Source organism: Hippocampus bargibanti, unplaced genomic scaffold, assembly GCF_051943395.1.
Source record: "Hippocampus bargibanti isolate YZ-2025 unplaced genomic scaffold, ASM5194339v1 Contig00117, whole genome shotgun sequence".
NCBI classification, from domain to species: domain Eukaryota; kingdom Metazoa; phylum Chordata; class Actinopteri; order Syngnathiformes; family Syngnathidae; genus Hippocampus; species Hippocampus bargibanti.
In genome coordinates this window covers 233593-254413 of record NW_028297097.1, presented here as the reverse complement: position 1 = coordinate 254413, position 20821 = coordinate 233593, and the positions used below count along the sequence as shown (strand labels likewise).

Genomic DNA, 20821 nt, shown 5'->3' with positions numbered 1-20821 from the left:
CACTAACCCTAACACGTAACCCTAACCCGAACAAGTAACCCTAACAAGTAACCCCAGCAATTATCCTTAACCCTAACAAGTAACCCTAACAAGTAACCCCAGAAAGTAACCCTAACCCTAACAAGTAACCCCAACAAGAAACCCTAACCTTAACAAGTAACCCTCACTCTGACAAGTAACCCGAGAAAGTAACCTTAACCCTAACAAGTAACCCCAGAAAGTAACACTAACCCTAACAACTAACCCTAACCCAAACAAGTAACCCTAACAAGTGACCCCAGAAAGTAACCCTAACCCTAACAAGTGACCCCAGCAAGTAACCCTAACCCTAAGAAGTAACCCCAGAAAGTAACCTTAACCCTGACAAGTAACCCTAACCCTAACAAGTAACCATAAGAAGTAACCCCAGAAAGTAACCTTAACCCTAACAAGTAACCCTAACAAGTAAACCCAGAAAGTAAGCCTAACCCTAACAAGTAACCCTAACGAGTAAACCCAGAAAGTAACCCTAACCCTAACAAGTAACCCTAACAAGTAAACCCAGAAAGTAACACTGACCCTAACAAGTAACCGTAACAAGTAAACCCAGAAAGTAACCTTAACCCTGACAAGTAACCCTAACCCTAAGAAATAACCCTAACCCTAACAAGTAACCCTAACAAGTATCCCCAGCAAGTAAGCCTAATCCTAACTAGTAACCCTAATCCTAACAAGTAACCCTAAAAAGTAGCCCCAGAAAGTAACCCTAACCCTAACAAGTAACCCTCACCCTAATAAGTGACCCTAACCCTAAGAAATTACCCTAACAAGTAAGCCCAGAAAGTAACACTAACTCTAAGATGTAACCCCAGCAATAACCCTAACTCTAACAAGTAACACTAACCCTAACAAGTGACCCTAACCCTGACAAGTAACCCTAACAAGTAACCCCAGAAACTAACCTTAACCCTAACAAGTAACCCCAGAAAGTAATGCTACCCCTAACAAGTAAACCGAACCCGAACAAGTAACCCTAACAAGTAACCCTCACTCTGACAAGTAACCCGAGAAAGTAACCTTAACCCTAACAAGTAACCCCAGAAAGTAACACTAACCCTAACAAGTAACCCTAACAAGTGACCCCAGCAAGTAACCCTAGCCCTAACAAGTAACGTTAACCCTAACAAGTAACCCTAACAAGTGACCCCAGAAAGTAACCCTAACCCTGACAAGTAACCCCAGCAAGTAACACTAACCCTAACAAGTGACCCCAGAAAGTAACCCTAACCCTAACAAGTAACCCCAGAAAGTAACCCTAGCCCTAACAAGTAAGGTTAACCGTAACAAGTAACCCTAACAAGTGACCCCAGAAAGTAACCCTAACCCTAACAAGTAACCCCAGCAAGTAACACTAACCCTAACAAGTGACCCCAGAAAGTAACCCTAACCCTAACAAGTAACCCCAACAAGAAACCCTAACCTTAACAAGTAACCCTCACTCTGACAAGTAACCCGAGAAAGTAACCTTAACCCTAACAAGTAACCCAAGAAAGTAACACTAACCCTAACAAGTAACCGTAACCCGAACAAGTAACCCTAACAAGTAACCCCAGAAAGTAACCCTAACCCTAACAAGTAACCCCAGAAAGTAACCCTAGCCCTAACAAGTAACGTTAACCCTAACAAGTAACCCTAACAAGTGACCCCAGAAAGTAACCCTAACCCTAAAAATTAACCCCAGCAAGTAACACTAACCCTAACAAGTGACCCCAGAAATTAACCCTAACCCTAACAAGTAACCCCAGCAAGTAACACTAACCCTAACAAGTGACCCCAGAAAGTAACCCTAACCCTAACAAGTAACCCCAGAAAGTAACCCTAGCCCTAACAAGTAAGGTTAACCGTAACAAGTAACCCCAGAAAGTAACCCTAACCCTAACAAGTAACCCCAGCAAGTAACACTAACCCTAACAAGTGACCCCAGAAAGTAACCCTAACCCTAACAAGTAACCCCAACAAGAAACCCTAACCTTAACAAGTAACCCTCACTCTGACAAGTAACCCGAGAAAGTAACCTTAACCCTAACAAGTAACCCAAGAAAGTAACACTAACCCTAACAAGTAACCCTAACCCGAACAAGTAACCCTAACAAGTAACCCCAGCAATTATCCTTAACCCTAACAAGTAACCCTAACAAGTAACCCCAGAAAGTAACCCTAACCCTAACAAGTAACCCCAACAAGAAACCCTAACCTTAACAAGTAACCCTCACTCTGACAAGTAACCCGAGAAAGTAACCTTAACCCTAACAAGTAACCCCAGAAAGTAACACTAACCCTAACAACTAACCCTAACCCGAACAAGTAACCCTAACAAGTGACCCCAGAAAGTAACCCTAACCCTAACAAGTGACCCCAGTAAGTAACCCTAACCCTAACAAGTAACCCCAGAAAGTAACCTTAACCCTGACAAGTAACCCTAACCCTAACAAGTAACCATAAGAAGTAACCCCAGAAAGTAACCTTAACCCTAACAAGTAACCCTAACAAGTAAACCCAGAAAGTAAGCCTAACCCTAACAAGTAACCCTAACGAGTAAACCCAGAAAGTAACCCTAACCCTAACAAGTAACCCTAACAAGTAAACCCAGAAAGTAACACTGACCCTAACAAGTAACCGTAACAAGTAAACCCAGAAAGTAACCTTAACCCTGACAAGTAACCCTAACCCTAAGAAATAACCCTAACCCTAACAAGTAACCCTAACAAGTATCCCCAGCAAGTAAGCCTAATCCTAACTAGTAACCCTAATCCTAACAAGTAACCCTAAAAAGTAGCCCCAGAAAGTAACCCTAACCCTAACAAGTAACCCTCACCCTAACAAGTGACCCTAACCCTAAGAAATTACCCTAACAAGTAAGCCCAGAAAGTAACACTAACTCTAAGATGTAACCCCAGCAATAACCCTAACTCTAACAAGTAACACTAACCCTAACAAGTGACCCTAACCCTGACAAGTAACCCTAACAAGTAACCCCAGAAACTAACCTTAACCCTAACAAGTAACCCCAGAAAGTAATGCTACCCCTAACAAGTAAACCGAACCCGAACAAGTAACCCTAACAAGTGACCCCAGAAAGTAATACTAACCCTAACAAGTAACCCGAACAAGTAACCCCAGCAAGTAACCCTAAGCCTGACAAGTAACCTCAGGAAGTAACCCTAACCCTAACAAGTAACCCTAATCCTAAGAAATTACCCTAACAAGTAAACCCAGAAAGTAACATTAACCCTGACAAGTAACCCTAACAAGTCAACCTAGAAAGTAACCCTAACCCTAACAAGTAACCCTAACCCTAACAAGTAACCCTAACAAGTAAAACCAGAAAGTAACCTTAAACCTGACAAGTAACCCTAACCCTAACAAGTAACCCCAGCAAGTAACCCCGGCAAGTAACCCTAACTCTAACAAGTAACCGTAACCCTAACAAGTAACCCTAAACCTCACAAGTCACCCTAACAAGTAACCCCAGCATGTAACCCCAGCAAGTAAACCCAGCAAGTAACCCTAACCCTGACAAGTAACACTAACCCTGAGTAGTAACCCTAACAAGTAACCCCGGCAAGTAACCCTAACTCTAACAAGTAACCCTAACCCTAACAAGTAACCCTAACACTGACAAGTCACCCTAACAAGTAACCCCAGCATGTAACCCCAGCAAATAAACCCAGCAAGTAACCCTAACCTTGACAAGTAACCCTAACAAGTAACCCTATCAAGTAACCCCAGAAAGTAACCCTAACCCTGACAAATAACCCTAATCCTAACAAGTAACCCTAACCCTAACAAGTAACCCTAAAAAGTAACCACAGAAAGTAACCAGAACCCTAACAAGTAACCTTCACCATAACAACTGACCCTAACCCTAAGAAATAACCCTAACAAGTAAACCAAGAAAGTAACCCTCACCCTCACGCTAACCTTAAAAAGTAACCCTAACCCTAACAAGTAACCCTAAGAAGTAACCCCAGAAAGTAACATTAACCCTAACAAGTAACCCTAACAAGTAAACCCAGAAAGTAAGCCTCACCCTAACAAGTAACCATAACCCTTACAAGTAACCCTAACAAGTAACCCTAACAAGTAACCCTAAAAAGTAACCCCAGAAAGTCACCCTAACCCTGACAAATAACCCTAATCCTAACTATTAACCCAAACCCTAACAAGTAACCCTAAAAGGTAGCCCCAGAAAGTAACCCTAACAAGAAACCCTCACCCTAACAAGTGACCCTAACCCTAAGAAATAACCCTAACAAGTCAACCCAGAAAGTAACCCCCTGTCACGTTCCGGCTGCGACAGTGGCAGCTGACGAGCGGGAACGTTATGGGTTGGTGGTGGATCGCTAAGCAGGACAGAGGCGTTGGTGCAGGCAGTAGATTTATTAACAGAAAGCGCGGGTCCGAGAAGACGCGGACCCGGTAAAAAGTTTGTAGAACAAAACAAAGAATGACTAAATGACAATGCTAGTGGGTCAGCAGCGGCAATCCACCCAACCAAACTAACTAAGAAAACAAAGAGGCACACGGGGGTGCAAAACAACCTACGATGGGGTGCAATAAAACAAACGCATTCGTGGCTAGAATCATTCCTTGGGCGAAGCAAATCACGTACTGATTTCACGATCAAAGTACTGGCAGGGCGCGAGGCGAAGTATCTTCCGACGCGTCGGGTTTAAATGTCCCACAGTCAGTGATGAGGAAATTGACAGCAGCTGGCGGACGGCGGGAGCGGAGGCCCGGCCCAGCTGTCAACTGGCTCATGACAGGACCCCCTCCTCAACGGACGCCTCCTGGCGGTCCACCCGGTTTGGACGGGTAAGCCTCGTGGAATTCCCTCAGGAGCGACGGGTCCAGGATCCAGGCTCGCGGGACCCATTGACGATCCTCCGGTCCGTAGCCCTCCCAGTCGACCAGGTACTGGATGCCCTTTCCCCTGCGCCGTGAATCCAGGATCTCCCGCACTGCGTAGTCCAGGTCTCCGTCCACTATCTGCAGGGGCGGGGGGGGGGGGGGGTTGGGCGGGAGGAGGGGCCAAGGGGCTGGATTCCACCGGTTTGATGAGAGAGACATGGAAAACCGGGTGAATCTTCATGGAGGCGGGCAGCCGGAGTCGGACCGTGACCGGGTTGATGATGGCCTCTACTGCGAAGGGGCCCGCGAATCGCGGACCCAATTTGGGAGTGGTCCCGGCCAGCCGTAGGTCCCTTGTGGACAACCAGACCTTCTGGCCCACCTGGTAAGCCGGCGCGGGACGGCGACGGCGATGCGCAACCTTCTGGTTCCGGGCCGCCGTGCGTGATAGGGCTTCCCTGGTCTCCCTCCATACCCAATGGGCCAGCCGAAGATGGTGTTGTATCGACGGGACCTCCACCTCCCCTTCCTGTGTGGGAAAGAGCGGTGGCTCGTAGCCATAGGCCGACATAAATGGTGACCGACCTGTGGCTGAGGAGACCAGGGTGTTGTGGGCATATTCCACCCACGGGAGATGGATGGACCAGGCCGAAGGACGATGCAGGGCCGCCTCCAGGTCCTGGTTCTTCTTCTCGGTCTGGCCGTTGGACTATGGATGGTAACCGGAGGACAGGCTGGCCGACGCCCCCATGGACCTGCAGAAACACTTCCAGACCCAGGATACGAACTGGGGCCCTCGGTCCGACACGATGTCAGTAGGGATCCCATGGAGACGGACGACGTGTTTGACAAATAGTGTCGCCGTCTCGATAGCGGACGGCAGCTTGGTCAACGGCACGAAGTGTGCCGACTTGGAAAACCGGTCCACTATCGTGAGGATGACCGTCTTACCACGGGATGGGGGGAGGCCGGTGATGAAATCCACTGATATGTGGGACCAAGGGCGCGGGGGGACGGGTAGGGGGCGGTGCAGTGCTGCCGGGGGCTGATGGCACAGGCGCACGACAGGCAGGCCTTCACGAAGTCCGCCACGTCGTTGCGGAGCCGCGGCCATCAGAATCGCTGAGAGACGAGGTGCTCGGTGTGGCTCACCCCTGGGTGACACGCCACCTTGGATGCGTGCCCCCACTGGAGCACCTCCGAGCGCAGCGACTGGGGAACGAACAGTTTGCCTGTGGGACAGTTATCGGGAACCGGGGTACCTCTTAATGACTCCATGACCCTCCGTTCGACCTCCCACTGGAGCGCCCCCACGATCTGACGGCCGGGCAGGATGGATTCCGCGAGGTCTTCCTTGCCTGATGGCTCGTGGATCCGCGATAGGGCGTCGGGCTTGGTGTTTTTGGTCCCTGGACAGTAGGTGAGGGTGAAGGAGAAGCGGGTTAAGAAAAGCGCCCACCGTGCCTGGCGTGCATTCAGCCTCTTGGCGGCCCGGATGACCGCCAAGTTCTTGTGGTCGGTAAGCACGGTGAACGGCTCTTTCTCCCCTTCGAGCCAGTGCCTCCACTCCTGAAGAGCCAATACGACGGCGAGCAGCTCCCGGTTGCCCACGTCGTAGTTGGCTTCTGCGGGACTGAGGCGGCGGGAGAAGAAGGCGCAGGGGTGGAGCTCCTGGTCGACTGAGGAGTGTTGGGAGAGTACCGCCCCAACGCCTGAGTCCGAGGCGTCTACCTCCACAATGAATGCGGCGTTGGGGTCTGGGTGGCGGAGAACTGGGGGGTGAGTGAACGCCCCTTTCAGCAGGCGGAACGCGGCGTCCGCTTCTTCCGTCCACCCGAACGGGGTCTTAGTAGAGGTGAGTTGGATGAGAGGGAGGGCCTTCCGGCTGTAGTTACGGATGAAGCGGCGGTAGAAATTGGCGAAGCCCAGGAAGCATTGTAGTTGCTTGCGAGCGGTGGGCGTGGGCCATTCTACCACCGATTCGGTCTTGGCGGGGTCAGCCCGGATCTGCCCGCGCTCCACGATGAAGCCCAGGAAGGGTAAGGAGGAGGTGTGGAATTCACATTTCTCGGCTTTGATGTATAGTCGGTTCTGCAGCAGCCGCTGCAGAACCAGCCGGACGTGCTGGCGATGTGCCTCGAGGGATTCTGAAAAAATTAAAATGTCATCCAGATAAACAAAACAGAAAATGTTCAGAAAATTCCTCAAGACGTCATTAATCAGATTCTGGAACACAGCGGGTGCATTGGTGAGACCAAATGGCATCACCAAGTACTCGAAGTGTCCCAGAGGCGTCTTAAATGCGGTCTTCCACTCATCCCCCTCTTTAACCCGAATAAGATGGTATGCGCTCCGGAGGTCGAGTCTAGTGAAAACGGTCGCGGCCTGGAGGGACGCGAAGGCGGAGTCAATCAATGGGAGCGGGTATTTGTTCTTGATAGTTATTTCATTGAGTTTCATTGCATGGACGCAGCGATGTATCTTTTTTGGCGATAAAAAAGAACCCCGCCCCCAAGGGTGACCATGACGGCCGAATGAGCCCGGCTGCGAGTGAAGAGTCAATGTAGTCCCGGAGAGCCTGTTGTTTGGGTTGGGAGACGTTGTAAAGCCGAGAACTGGGGAACGGAGCGTTGGGCTGGAGGTCAATGGCGCAATCATAGGGACGGTGCGGTGGTAATGACAGGGCGTGGTCCTTGCTGAATGCCTGTCGTAGGTCGTGGTAACAGGGCGGACCCCCTCTAAACTAATAACCTCCGGTGGGTAGCTGCGAAATGATGACGACCCGCCCGTGGCTAACCTGAGGCAGTGAGCGTAGCAGAGGGGGCCCCACCCCTGAATGGTAGGTCCGTCCCACGAAATGGCCGGATTGTGGGTCCCCAGCCAAGGTAACCCGAGCACGATGGGAACCGAGCGTGATGGCATTACGAAGAACCGCCGGTATTCTACGTGGTTGCCCAAGAGTACGAGTCGAAGCGGCGCGGTTTCTTGCTTAACCTCGGCAAGTAACCGACCGTCGAGATCGAGTATGCTCCGACTCGCCCCCAGCTGGACAACCCGACAACCCAATGCAGACACGACGCGCGGGTCTATGAAACAGCCGTCGGCCCCCGAATCCACTAGGGCCCGAACGGACATGGTCCTGGTGGGACCGTGTATTACGGCATCCAGCTCAAGTCTCCGGGACGTGAACCCACCCGCGGACCTTAAAGGGACCCGTAGTTTGGGAGGACGGGGCAACTTACAGTCACTGGAGGGCTTTCCGGGAAGTCCCCAACTCGGACAGTCCGGGGCTCTGTGACCCAACTTCCCACAGAGCTGGCAAGCTGGGCCGGTGTTGCGTCGCTCCGACGGCCGCGCAGCGGCCTTTCACCCACCATCTCCATAGGCTCCACGGCCGCGTGCCCCCCACGCAGAAAGGTCCGGGCACCGCCCCCTCGGGTCCCCGCCGGCGGCTCGGGATTAGCCTGGGCAGCACGCTCCCGGGCCCTTTCTCGCATCCGGTTGTCCAGCTGCAGCGTGAGGGAGATCAGCTCGCGAAGGCTGGAGCACTCGTCGCGGGTGGCCAGTTCGTCCTTCAGCGCCGCGTTGAGCCCATGCCGAAACATCCCCCACAGGGCGCGGTTGTCGTACCCGCTGGCGGCTGACAGGACACAGAAGGCGACGTAATATTCCGCCGCCGATCGGTTGCCCTGGCGGCAGATCCACAGCTGGGCCTCTGCTTCCTGCCCACTCACCGGGTGATGGAACACCTGCCGTAGCTCGGCCGTGAAGTCCGGGAAGGAGGCTCGGAGCTCCGGCCGAGATTCCCAGACGGCCAACGCCCAAGCGGCTGCGGGTCCGGCAAGCAGGCTGGTATCATATGACACCTTGGCCGCGTCAGTGGTGTATACGGAGGGTTGTTGGTCGAATACTATGGAGCACTGCAGCAGGAATTGCGCACAGCGTCCGGGTTCCCCTCCGTAACGGGCGGGGTGTGGGATGTTGGGTTCGCGGCTCATCGTTTGGCAAGGGACGGCCCCCGAGGCGGAGTCGCCCCTGGTCTCAAGTCTTTCTACCCGTTGGGCCAATTGGGTGATGTCGTGGTGGACCTCCGCAAGGGCGGGCAACAATTGACCGAGCTGCTCCGCCTGCTGAGCGAGGATGGAGAAGATACGGTTACTGTCTGCAGGATCCATGTTGGTCGGAAGATTCTGTCACGTTCCGGCGGCGACAATGGCAGCTGACGAGCGGGAACGTTATGGGTTGGTGGTGGATCGCTAAGCAGGACAGAGGCGTTGGTGCAGGCAGTAGATTTATTACCAGAAAGCGCGGGTCCGAGAAGACGCGGACCCGGTAAAAAGTTTGTAGAACAAAACAAAGAATGACTAAATGACAATGCTAGTGGGTGAGCGGCGGCAATCCACCCTACCACACTAACTAAGAAAACCAAGAGGCACACGGGGGTGCAGAACAACCTACGACGCGGTGCAATAAAACAAACACGTTCGTGGCTAGAATCATTCCTCGGGCGAAGCAAATCACATACTGATTTCACGATCAAGGTACTGGCAGGGCGTGAGGCGAAGTATCTTCCGACGCTGGGTGAGTGCCAGCGTCGGGTTTAAATGTCCCACAGTCAGTGATGAGGAAATTGACAGCAGCATTCTACTGGCTCATGACACCCTCACCCTGACAAATAACCCTAACCATAACAAGTAACCCTAAAGAGTAACCCCAGAAAGTAACCCTAACCCTGACAAGTAACCCTAATCCTAACAAGTAACCCTAACCCTAACAAGTAACCCTAAAAAGTAACCCCAGAAAGTAACCCTAACAAGTAACCCTCACCCTAACAAGTGACCCTAACCCTAAGAAATAACCCTAACAAGTCAACCCACAAAATAACCCTCACCCTAACAAGTAACCCTAACAAGTAACCCCAGAAAGTAACCTTAACCCAAAAAAGCAACCCTAACACTAACAACTAACCCTAACAACTAACCCCAGCAAGTAACCCTAACCCTAATCACTAACCCTAACAAGTAACCCTAACAAGTAACCCCAGAAAGTAACCTTAATCCTGACAAGTAACCCTAATAAGTAACCCCAGCAAGTAACCCTAACCCTAACAAGTAACCCTAACCCTAACCCTAACAAGTATCCCTAACCCTAAAAAGTATCCCTAACCCTAACAAGTAACCCCATCAAGTAACCCTAACCCTGACAAGTAACCCTAACCCTAACAAGTAACCCTAAAAATTAACCTCAGAAAGTAACCCTAACCCTGACAAATAACCCTAATCCTAACTAGTAACCCTAACCCTAACAAGTAACCCTAAAAAGTAACCCCAGAAAGTAACCCTAAACCTAACAAGTAACCCTCACCCTAACAAGTGACCCTAACCCTAAGAAATTACCCAAACAAGTAAACCCAGAAAGTAACCCTCACCCACACGCTAACCCTAACAAGTAACCCTAACCCTAACAAGTAACCCTAAGAAGTAACCCCAGAAAGTAACCTTAACCCTGACAAGTAACCCTAACAAGTAAACCCAGCAAGTAACCCCAGAAAATAACCCTAACTAGTAACCCTAACCCTAACAAGTGACCCTAACACTGAAAAGTAACCCCAGAAAGTAACCTTAACCCTCACAAGTAACCCTAACCCTAACAAGTAACCCCAGAACGTAACACTAACCCTAACAAGTAACCCTAACCCTAACAAGTAACCCTAAAAAGTAACCCCAGAAAGTAACCCTAACAAGTAACCCTCACCCTAACAAGTGACCCTAACCCTAAGAAATAACCCTAACAAGTCAACCCACAAAATAACCCTCACCCTAACAAGTAACCCTAACAAGTAACCCCAGAAAGTAACCTTAACCCAAAAAAGCAACCCTAACACTAACAACTAACCCTAACAACTAACCCCAGCAAGTAACCCTAACCCTAATCACTAACCCTAACAAGTAACCCTAACAAGTAACCCCAGAAAGTAACCTTAATCCTGACAAGTAACCCTAATAAGTAACCCCAGCAAGTAACCCTAACCCTAACAAGTAACCCTAACCCTAACCCTAACAAGTATCCCTAACCCTAAAAAGTATCCCTAACCCTAACAAGTAACCCCATCAAGTAACCCTAACCCTGACAAGTAACCCTAACCCTAACAAGTAACCCTAAAAATTAACCTCAGAAAGTAACCCTAACCCTGACAAATAACCCTAATCCTAACTAGTAACCCTAACCCTAACAAGTAACCCTAAAAAGTAACCCCAGAAAGTAACCCTAAACCTAACAAGTAACCCTCACCCTAACAAGTGACCCTAACCCTAAGAAATTACCCAAACAAGTAAACCCAGAAAGTAACCCTCACCCACACGCTAACCCTAACAAGTAACCCTAACCCTAACAAGTAACCCTAAGAAGTAACCCCAGAAAGTAACCTTAACCCTGACAAGTAACCCTAACAAGTAAACCCAGCAAGTAACCCCAGAAAATAACCCTAACTAGTAACCCTAACCCTAACAAGTGACCCTAACACTGAAAAGTAACCCCAGAAAGTAACCTTAACCCTCACAAGTAACCCTAACCCTAACAAGTAACCCCAGAACGTAACACTAACCCTAACAAGTAACCCTAACCCTAACAAGTAACCCCAACCCCAACAAGTATCCCGAACCCTAACAAGTAGAAGTTATTTGATGCGATTTTGCAAATGGCCACAACCTGTCCGGTGGCGTCGGTTGTCCTTTAAACGAAAAATTTCAAAAGTCGATTCTAACCTTTGACCGGGAGACAGTAGGAGCTCCCTAACCCTAACAAGTAACCCCAGCAAGTAACCCTAACCCTAACAAGTAACCCTCACCCTGACAAGTAACCAGAGAAAGTAACCATAACCCTAACAAGTAACCCCAGAAAGTAACCCTAGCCCTAACAAGTAGTGTTAACCCTAACACATAACCCTAACAAGTAACCCCAGAAAGTAACGCTAACCCTAACAAGTAACCCTAACCCGAACAAGTAACCCTAACAAGTGACCCCAGAAAGTTAACCTAACCCTAACAAGTAACCCTAACAAGTAACCCCAGAAAGTAACACTAACCCTAACAAGTAACCCTAACCCTAACAAGTAACCGTAACCCCAACAAGTGTCCCGAACCCTAACCAGTAGAAGTCATTTGAAGCAATTTTGCAAATGGACACAACGTGTTCGGTGGCGTCGGTTGTCCTTTAAACGAAAAAAATTCAAAAGTCAATTCTGACCTTTGACCGGGAGACAGTAGGAGCTATTGGAGGATTTCTGGACCAGTTGAAGCTGGTTGAAGCTTGTGGAAAAGTTTCTGAGGGACACCAAGGACAGTATAGCATCATATATATCATATAGAATATGACAATACCCTGTCAAGTAACCCCAGAAAGTAACCTTAACCTTGACAAGTAACCCTTACAAGTAACCCAAAGAAGTATCCCCAACAGGTATCTCTAAACCTAACAAGTAACCACAGAAAGTAACCTTAACCCTGACAAGTAACCCTCACAAGTAACCCCAGAAAGTAACCTTAACCCTGACAAGTAACCCTAACAAGTAACCCTAAAAAGTAAACCCAGAAAGTAACATTAACCCTAACTAGTAAACCAGACAAGTAAACCCAGAAAGTAACCCTAACCCTAACAAGTAAACCCAGAATGCACCTTAACCCTGACAACGACGAGAAGGTTTCTTCAGCCGTCATCTCTACAAATTTGAAGGTTTCGGACGTTTTGCCTCCTATCCAAGAGGCTTCGTCAGCGAACTAAAGTCTGACTGGTCGTATCGGCCCTATTTATATATCCCTAATGTCCAGACATGGCGGCGCCGGACACAGCTATGATAGGTCCCTACTCTCAGTTTGGGGGAGCAGAGGACCACTCCCTGTGGCCCCACTGATTGTTCCTACATTCCTGACTAACAACTGGCCTATTTGCCCCACTCCCACCGGTATCACCTCATCAGCATTACGACTATTGCCTAATCTGTTTTACCTATGCAGGCTATTGTATGAACGATCCAAATTGAACCTCACCCCACCAGACCAGTTTAATGAAGGATTTTGTGGTTTTATAAGAATCGCTTCTTTTACCCCCCTTTCAAACCACCTATGTTCTTTCGCTAAGGTTTTAACCTCATTGTCGTCAAATGAGTGGTTGCTAGTTTTTAGGTTCAAATGTACTGCCAATTGAAGCCCACTTGTATTATCCCTGCAATGTTGATAGTCTTTTTTTGAGAATTTGTTGAGTCTCCCCAATGTACTGCTCTTTATAATTTTCATCTTTCCAATGTATTGAATAAACACATAGTTTGGGGTGGCTGCAAAAAAAAAAAAAGCTTACAGCACCTGGTATTCCTAGACGGTCTCCCATCCAAGTACTAATCAGGCCCAACCCTGCTTAGCTTCCAAGATCAGACAAGATCGGGCATTCTCAGGGTAGTATGGCCGTACGCGTGGGTAACTTTTCTTTCACTTCCAATGCAATCCGTTTCGCCCATTCATTCCGGGTAGAGTAAACGCTGGCGCGAATGGTTGCACCTGTTCACTCGCACAAAAAAAATGTTCTTATCCCATGACTGTAAAGTGGCCTTTGGAGCTTTGAAAGGCGCTTAAAATGTTATGTATAACTATGAATATTATGTGGTGAAATGGTTGATCACGAGATCAGTGTCGCTGTGTGATTACGTCAGCAGAGGGCGTCAAGGACCAGACAGAGAGTAATCATAATAAATGTCAAAAGAAAAGGATAGAGAATTCAACCCAAAATTCTGAAGATACTAAAAGGAGAGGAGTAGCATTACCTTACATTGCAGGACTTTCTGAAAAACTACAGAGTCCTTTGGCAACACAAAATTCCTACTTATTTCAAACCGATAAACACTTGAAGGCAAAAATGAATGCATCCAAAAGATAGGCTGTCAAATGAAAAACAAAGTAATGTAGTTTATTCAATACATTGGAAAAATGAAAATTATAAAGAGCAAAACATTGGGGAGTCTAAACAAATTCTAAAAAAAAAAATACTTTATCAACACCGCTGGGATAATTAACAAGTAAACACAGAAAGTAACCTTAACCCTGACAAGTAACCCAGAATGTAACCCTAGCCATAACAAGTAACCCTAACAAGTAAACACAGAAAGTAACCTTAATCCTGACAAGTAACCCTCACCCTAACAAGCAACCCTAACCCTAACAAGTAACCCTAGCCCTAACAACTAACCCCAGCAAGTAACCCTAACCCTAACAAGTAACCCTAACCCTAACAAGTAACCCTAACCATGACAAGTCACCCTAACAAGTAACCCCAGCATGTAACCCCAGCAAGAAACCCCAGCAAGGAACCTTAACCCTGACAAGTAACCCTAACCCTAACAAGTAACCCTAAAAGGTAACCCCAGAAAGTAACCCTAACCCTGACAAGTAACCCTAATCCTAACAACCAACCCTAACAAGTAACCCCAGCAAGTATCCCTAACACTAACAAGTAACCCCAGCAAGTATCCCTAACACTAACAAGTAACCCCAGAAAGTAACCTTAACCCAAACAAGTAAACCTAACAAGTAAACACAGAAAGTAACCTTAACCCTGACAAGTAACCCTAATCCTAACAAGTAACCCTCACCCTAACAAGGAACCCTAAAAAGTAACCCCAGAAAGTAACCCTAGCCCTAACAAGTAACCCTAACATTTAAACCCGAAAAGGTTATTTATGTATTTTTTTTAGGTGGGGTATGAGTTTAAAAGTGTCGATGAACCCTAGCCCTAACAAGTAACCCTAAAAGTAACCCCAGAAAGTAACCCTAACCCTGACAAGTAACCCTAACAAGTAACCCCAGAAAGTAAGCTTAACCCTAACAAGTAACCCTAACAAGTAAACCAAGAAAGTAACCCTAGCCCTAACAAGTAACCCTAACAAGTAACCCCAGTAAGTAACCTTAACCCTAACAAGTAAACCCAGAAAGTAACCCTAACCCTAACAAGTAAACCCAGCAAGTAACCGTAACCCTGACAAGTAACCCGAACCCTAACAAGTAACCCTAAAAGGTAACCCCAGAAAGTAACCCAAACCCTGACAAGTAACCCTAATCCTAACAACCAACCCTAACAAGTAACCCCAGCAAGTATCCCTAACACTAACAAGTAACCCCAGAAAGTAACCTTAACCCAAACAAGTAACCCTAACAAGTAAACACAGAAAGTAACCTTAACCCTGACAAGTAACCCTAACCCTAACAAGTAACCCTAAAAGTAATCCCAGAAAGTAACCTTAACCCTAACAAGTAACCCTAACAAGTAACCCCAGAAAGTAACCCTAGCCCTAACAAGTAACCCTAACAAGGAACCCCAGCAAGTAACCCCATAAAGTAACCTTAACCCTGACAAGTATTCCTAACCCTAACAAGTAACCCTAAAAATTAACCCCAGAAAGTAACCCTAACCCTGACAAGTAACCCTAACAAATAACCTGAACCCTAACAAATAACCCTAAGAAGTAACCCCAGAAAGTTACCTTAACCCTAACAAGTAAACCCGGAAAGTAACCCTAGCCCTAACAAGCAACCCTAGCAAGTAAACACAGAAAGTAACCTTAACCCTGACAAGTAACCCTAACCCTAACAAGTAACCCTAAAAGTAATCCCAGAAAGTAACCCTAGCCCTAACAAGTAACCCTAACAAGTAACCCCAGAAAGTAACCTTAACCATAACAAGTAACCCTAACAAGTAAACCCTGAAAGTAACCCTAACCCTAACAAGTAACCATAACCCTAACAAGTAACCCAAACAAGTAAACCCAGAAAGTAACCTTAACCCTGACAAGTAACCCTAACCCTAACAAGTAACCCTAAAAGTTAATCCCAGAAAGTAACCCTAACAAGTAACCCTAATGCTAACAAGTAACCCTAACCCTAACAAATAACCCTAAAAAGTAACCCCAGAATGTAACCCTAACCCTAACAAGTAACCCTCACCCTAACAAGTGACCCTAACCCTAACAAGTAACCCTAACCCTTACAAGTCTCCATAACAAGTAACCAAGGCATGTAACCCCAACAAGTAACCATAACCCTGACAAGTAACCCTAACAAGTAACCCTAACAAGTAACACCAGAAAGTAACCTTAGCCCTAACAAGTAACCCTAACAAGTAACCCCAGTAAGTAACCTTAACCCTAACAAGTAAACCTAGAAAGCAACCCTAACCCTAACAAGTAACCCTAAAAGGTAACCCCAGAAAGTAACCCTAACCCTGACAAGTAACCCTAATCCTAACAACCAACCCTACCAAGTAACCCCAGTAAGTATCCCTAACACTAACAAGTAACCCCAGAAAGTAACCTTAACCCTAACAAGTAACCCTAACAAGTAAACCCAGAACGCAACCCTAGCCATAAGAAGTAACCCTAAAAAGTAAACACAGAAAGTAACCTTAACCCTGACACGTAACCCAGAACGTAACCCTAGCCATAACAAGTAACCCTAACAAGTAAACACAGAAAGTAACCTTAACCCTGACAAGTAACACTAAGCTTAACAAGTAACCCTAACAAATAACCTCAGCAAGTAACCTTAACCCTGACAAGTAACACTAACCCTAACAAGTAACCATAAAATGTAACCCCAGAAAGTATCCCTAACCCGGAGAAGTAACCCTAATCCTAACAAGTAACCCTCACCCTAACAAGTAACCCCAGAAAGTAACCCTAACCAGAACAAGTAACCCTAAAAGTAATCCCAGAAAGTAACCTTAACCCTAACAAGTAACTTTAACAAGAAATCTCAGAAAGTTATCCTAACAAGTATACCTAACCCTAACAAGTAACCCCATAAAGTAACACTAACCCTAACAAGTAACCCCAGCAAGTAACCCTAACCCTAACAAGTAACCCTAACAAGTAACCCCAGCAAGTAACCCCAGAAAGTAACCTTAAACATGACAAGTAACCCTAAGAAGTAACCGTAAACCTAACAATTAACCCTAAAAAGTAACCCAAGAAAGTTACCTTAACCCTAACAAGTAACCCGAACCAGTAAACCCAGAAAGTAACCCTAGCCCTAACAAGCAACCCTAACAAGTAAACACAGAAAGTAACCTTAACCCTGACAAGTAACCCTAAGCCTAACAAGTAACCCGAACAAGTAACCCCAGCAAGTAACCTTAACCCTGACAAGTAACCCTAACCCTAACAAGCAACCCTAACCCTAACAAGTAACCCTAGCCCTAACAAGTAACCCCAGCAAGTAACCCTAACCCTAACAAGTAACCCTAACCATGACAAGTCACCCTAACAAGTAACCCCAGCATGTAACCCCAGCAAGTAACCCCAGCAAGTAACCCCAGCAAGTAACCCTAACTCTGACAAGTAACAATAACCCTAACAAGTAACCATAAAATGTAACCCCAGAAAGTATCCCTAACCCTGAGAAGTAACCCTAATCCTATCAAGTAACCCTGACCCTAACAAGGAACCATAAAAAGTAACCCCAGAAAGTAACCTTAACCCTAACAAGTAACCCTAACAAGTAAACACAGAAAGTAACCTTAACCCTGACACGTAACCCAGAACGTAACCCTAGCCATAACAAGTAACCCTAACAAGTAAACACAGAAAGTAACCTTAACCCTGACAAGTAACCCTAAGCTTAACAAGTAACCCTAACAAGTAACCCCAGCAAGTAACCTTAACCCTGACAAGTAACACTAACCCTAACAAGTAACCATAAAATGTAACCCCAGAAAGTATCCATAACCCTGAGAAGTAACCCTAATCCTAACAAGTAACCCTCACCCTAACAAGGAACCCTAAAAAGTAACCCCAGAAAGTAACCCTAGCCCTAACAAGTAACCCCAACAAGTAACCCCAGAAAGTAACCCTAACCAGAACAAGTAACCCTAAAAGTAATCCCAGAAAGTAACCTTAACCCTAACAAGTAACCCCATAAAGTAACACTAACCCTAACAAGTAACCCCATCAAGTAACCCTAACCCTAACAAGTAACCCTAACAAGTAACCCCAGCAAGTAACCCCAGAAAGTAACCTTAACCCTGTCAAGTAACCCTAACAAGTAACCCGAACCCTAACAAGTAACCCTAAAAAGTAACCCCAGAAAGTTACCTTAACCCTAACAAGTAACCCGAACAAGTAAACCCAGAAAGTAACCCTAGCCCTAACAAGCAACCCTAACAAGTAAACACAGAAAGTAACATTAACCCTGACAAGTAACCCTAACCCTTACAAGTAACCCTAAAAGTAATCCCAAAAAGTAACCTTAACCCTAACAAGTAACCCCAGAAAGTAACCCTAGCCCTAACAAGTAACCCTAACAAGTAAACCCAGAAAGTAACCCTAGCCCTAACAAGTAACCCTAACAAGTAACCCCAGAAAGTAACCTTAACCCTAACAAGAAACCCTAACATGTAAACCCTGAAAGTAACCCTAACCCTAACAAGTAACTCTAACAAGTAAACCCAGAAAGTAACCTTAACCCTGAAAAGTAACCCTAATCCTAACAACCAACCCTAACAAGTAACCCCAGCAAGTATCCTTAACCCTAACAAGTAAACCCGGAAAGTAACCCTAGCCCTAACAAGCAACCCTAGCAAGTAAACACAGAAAGTAACCTTAACCCTGACAAGTAACCCTAACCCTAACAAGTAACCCTAAAAGTAATCCCAGAAAGTAACCCTAGCCCTAACAAGTAACCCGAACAAGTAAACACAGAAAGTAACCCAAGCCCTAACAAGTAACCCTAACAAGTAAACCCAGAAAGTAACCCTAGCCCTAACAAGTAACCCAGAAAGTAACCTTAACCCTAACAAGAAACCCTAACAAGTAAACCCTGAAAGTAACCCTAACCCTAACAAGTAACCCCAGAAAGTAACCTTAACCCTGACAAGTAACCCTAATCCTAACAAGTAACCCTAACAAGTAACCCCAGCAAGTAACTCCAGAAAGTAACCTTAACCATGACAAGTAACCCTAACAAGTCACCGTAAACCTAACAATTAACCCTAAAAAGTAACCCAAGAAATTTCCCTTAACCCTAACAAGTAACCCGAACAAGTAAACCCAGAAAGTAACCCTAGCCCTAACAAGCAACACTAACAAGTAAACACAGAAAGTAACCTTGACCCTGACAAGTAACCCTAACCCTAACAAGTAATCCCAGAAAGTAACCTTAACCCTAACAAGTAACCCTAACAAGTAACCCCAGAATGTAACCGTAGCCCTAACAAGTAACCCTAACAAGTAACCCCAGAAAGTAACCTTAACCCTAACAAGTAACCCTAACAAATAAACCCAGAAAGTAACCCTAAACCTAACAAGTAACCCTAACCCTAACAAGTAAACCTAGAAAGTAACCTTAACCCTGACAAGTAACCCTAACCCTAACAAGTAACCCTCACCCTAACAAGTGACCCTAACCCTAAGAAATAATCCTAACAAGTAAACCCAGAAAGTAACCCTCACCCTAACAAGTAACCCTCACCCTAACAAGCAACCCTAACCCTAACAAGTAACCCTAGCCCAAACAAGTAACCCCAGCAAGTAACCCTAACCCTAACAAGTAACCCTAACCCTAACAAGTAACCCTAACCATGACAAGTCACCCTAACAAGTAACCCCAGCATGTAACCCCAGCAAGTAACCCAAGCAAGTAACCCTACCCCTGAGAAGTAACCCTAACAAGTAACCTTAACAAGTAATCCCAGAAAGTATTCCTAACAAGTAACTCTAACCCTAACAAGTAACCCCAGAAAGTAACACTAACCCTAACAAGTAACCTCAGCAGTAACCCTAACCCTAACAAGTAACCCCAGAAGTAACATTAACCCTGAAAAGTAACTCTAACAAGTAACCCTAACCCTAACAAGTAACCCTAAAAAGTAACCCCAGAAAGTAACCTTAACCCTAACAAGTAACCCTAACCCTAACAAGTAACCCTAACCCTAACAAGTAACCCTAAAAGTAATCCCAGAAAGTAACCTTAACCCTAACAAGTAACCCCAGAAAGTAACCCTAGCCCTAACAAGTAACCCTAACAAGTAAACCCAGAAAGTAACCTTAATCCTGACAAGTAATCCTAACCCTAACAAGGAACCCTAACCCTAACCCTACCCCCTGAGAAGTAACCCTAACAAGTAAGACCATGACCCTGACAAGCAACCGTAACAAGTAACGCCAGAAAGTAACCTTAACTCTAACAAGTAACCCTAACAAGTAAACCCAGAAAGTAACACTAACCCTAACAAGTAACCCTAACAAGTAAACCCAGAAAGTAACCTTAACCCTGACAAGTAACCCTAACCCTAACAAGTAACCCTAACCCTAACAAGTAACCCCAGCAAGTAAGCCTAACCCTAAGAAGTAAGCCTAACCCTAACAAGTAACCCTAACAAGTAATCCCAGCAAGTAACCTTAACCCTGACAAGTAAGCCTAACCCTAAAAATTAACCCTAAAAGTAACCCCAGAAAGTAACTCTACCCCTAACAAGTAACCCTCACCCTAACAAGTGACCCTAACCCTAAGAAATAACCCTAACAAGTAACCCCAGAAAGTAACCCTAACAAGTAACCCTAACAAGTAGAAGTCATTTGAAGCGATTTTACAAATGATGGACACAACTTGTCGGGTGGCGTCGGTTGTCATTTAAATGAAAAATTTAAAAAGTTGATTCTAACCTTTGACCGGGAGCGGGTGGGAGCTCTTTTTGGACGGGGTGACCTGGCCAGAGGATGGGGTGCCTGCGATGATCTGGGGAACCCGGCTGAAGCATTCTGGACCAGTTGACGCTTGTGGAAAAGTTGCTGAGGGACAGCGAGGAGAATATATCATCATATATATCATAGAATATGACAGTACCCTGTCAAGTGTCCCTGACAAGTGACCCGAACAAGTAACCCTAACAAGTATCT

The 20821-nt window shown here is 46.3% G+C and overlaps 1 pseudogene; it reads right to left on the bottom strand.

Moving 5' to 3' along the window:
* Window positions 1–13235: 13235 nt before the first annotated feature.
* Window positions 13236–13354, bottom strand: LOC148881195 (5S ribosomal RNA; annotated as a pseudogene).
* Window positions 13355–20821: the final 7467 nt, after the last annotated feature.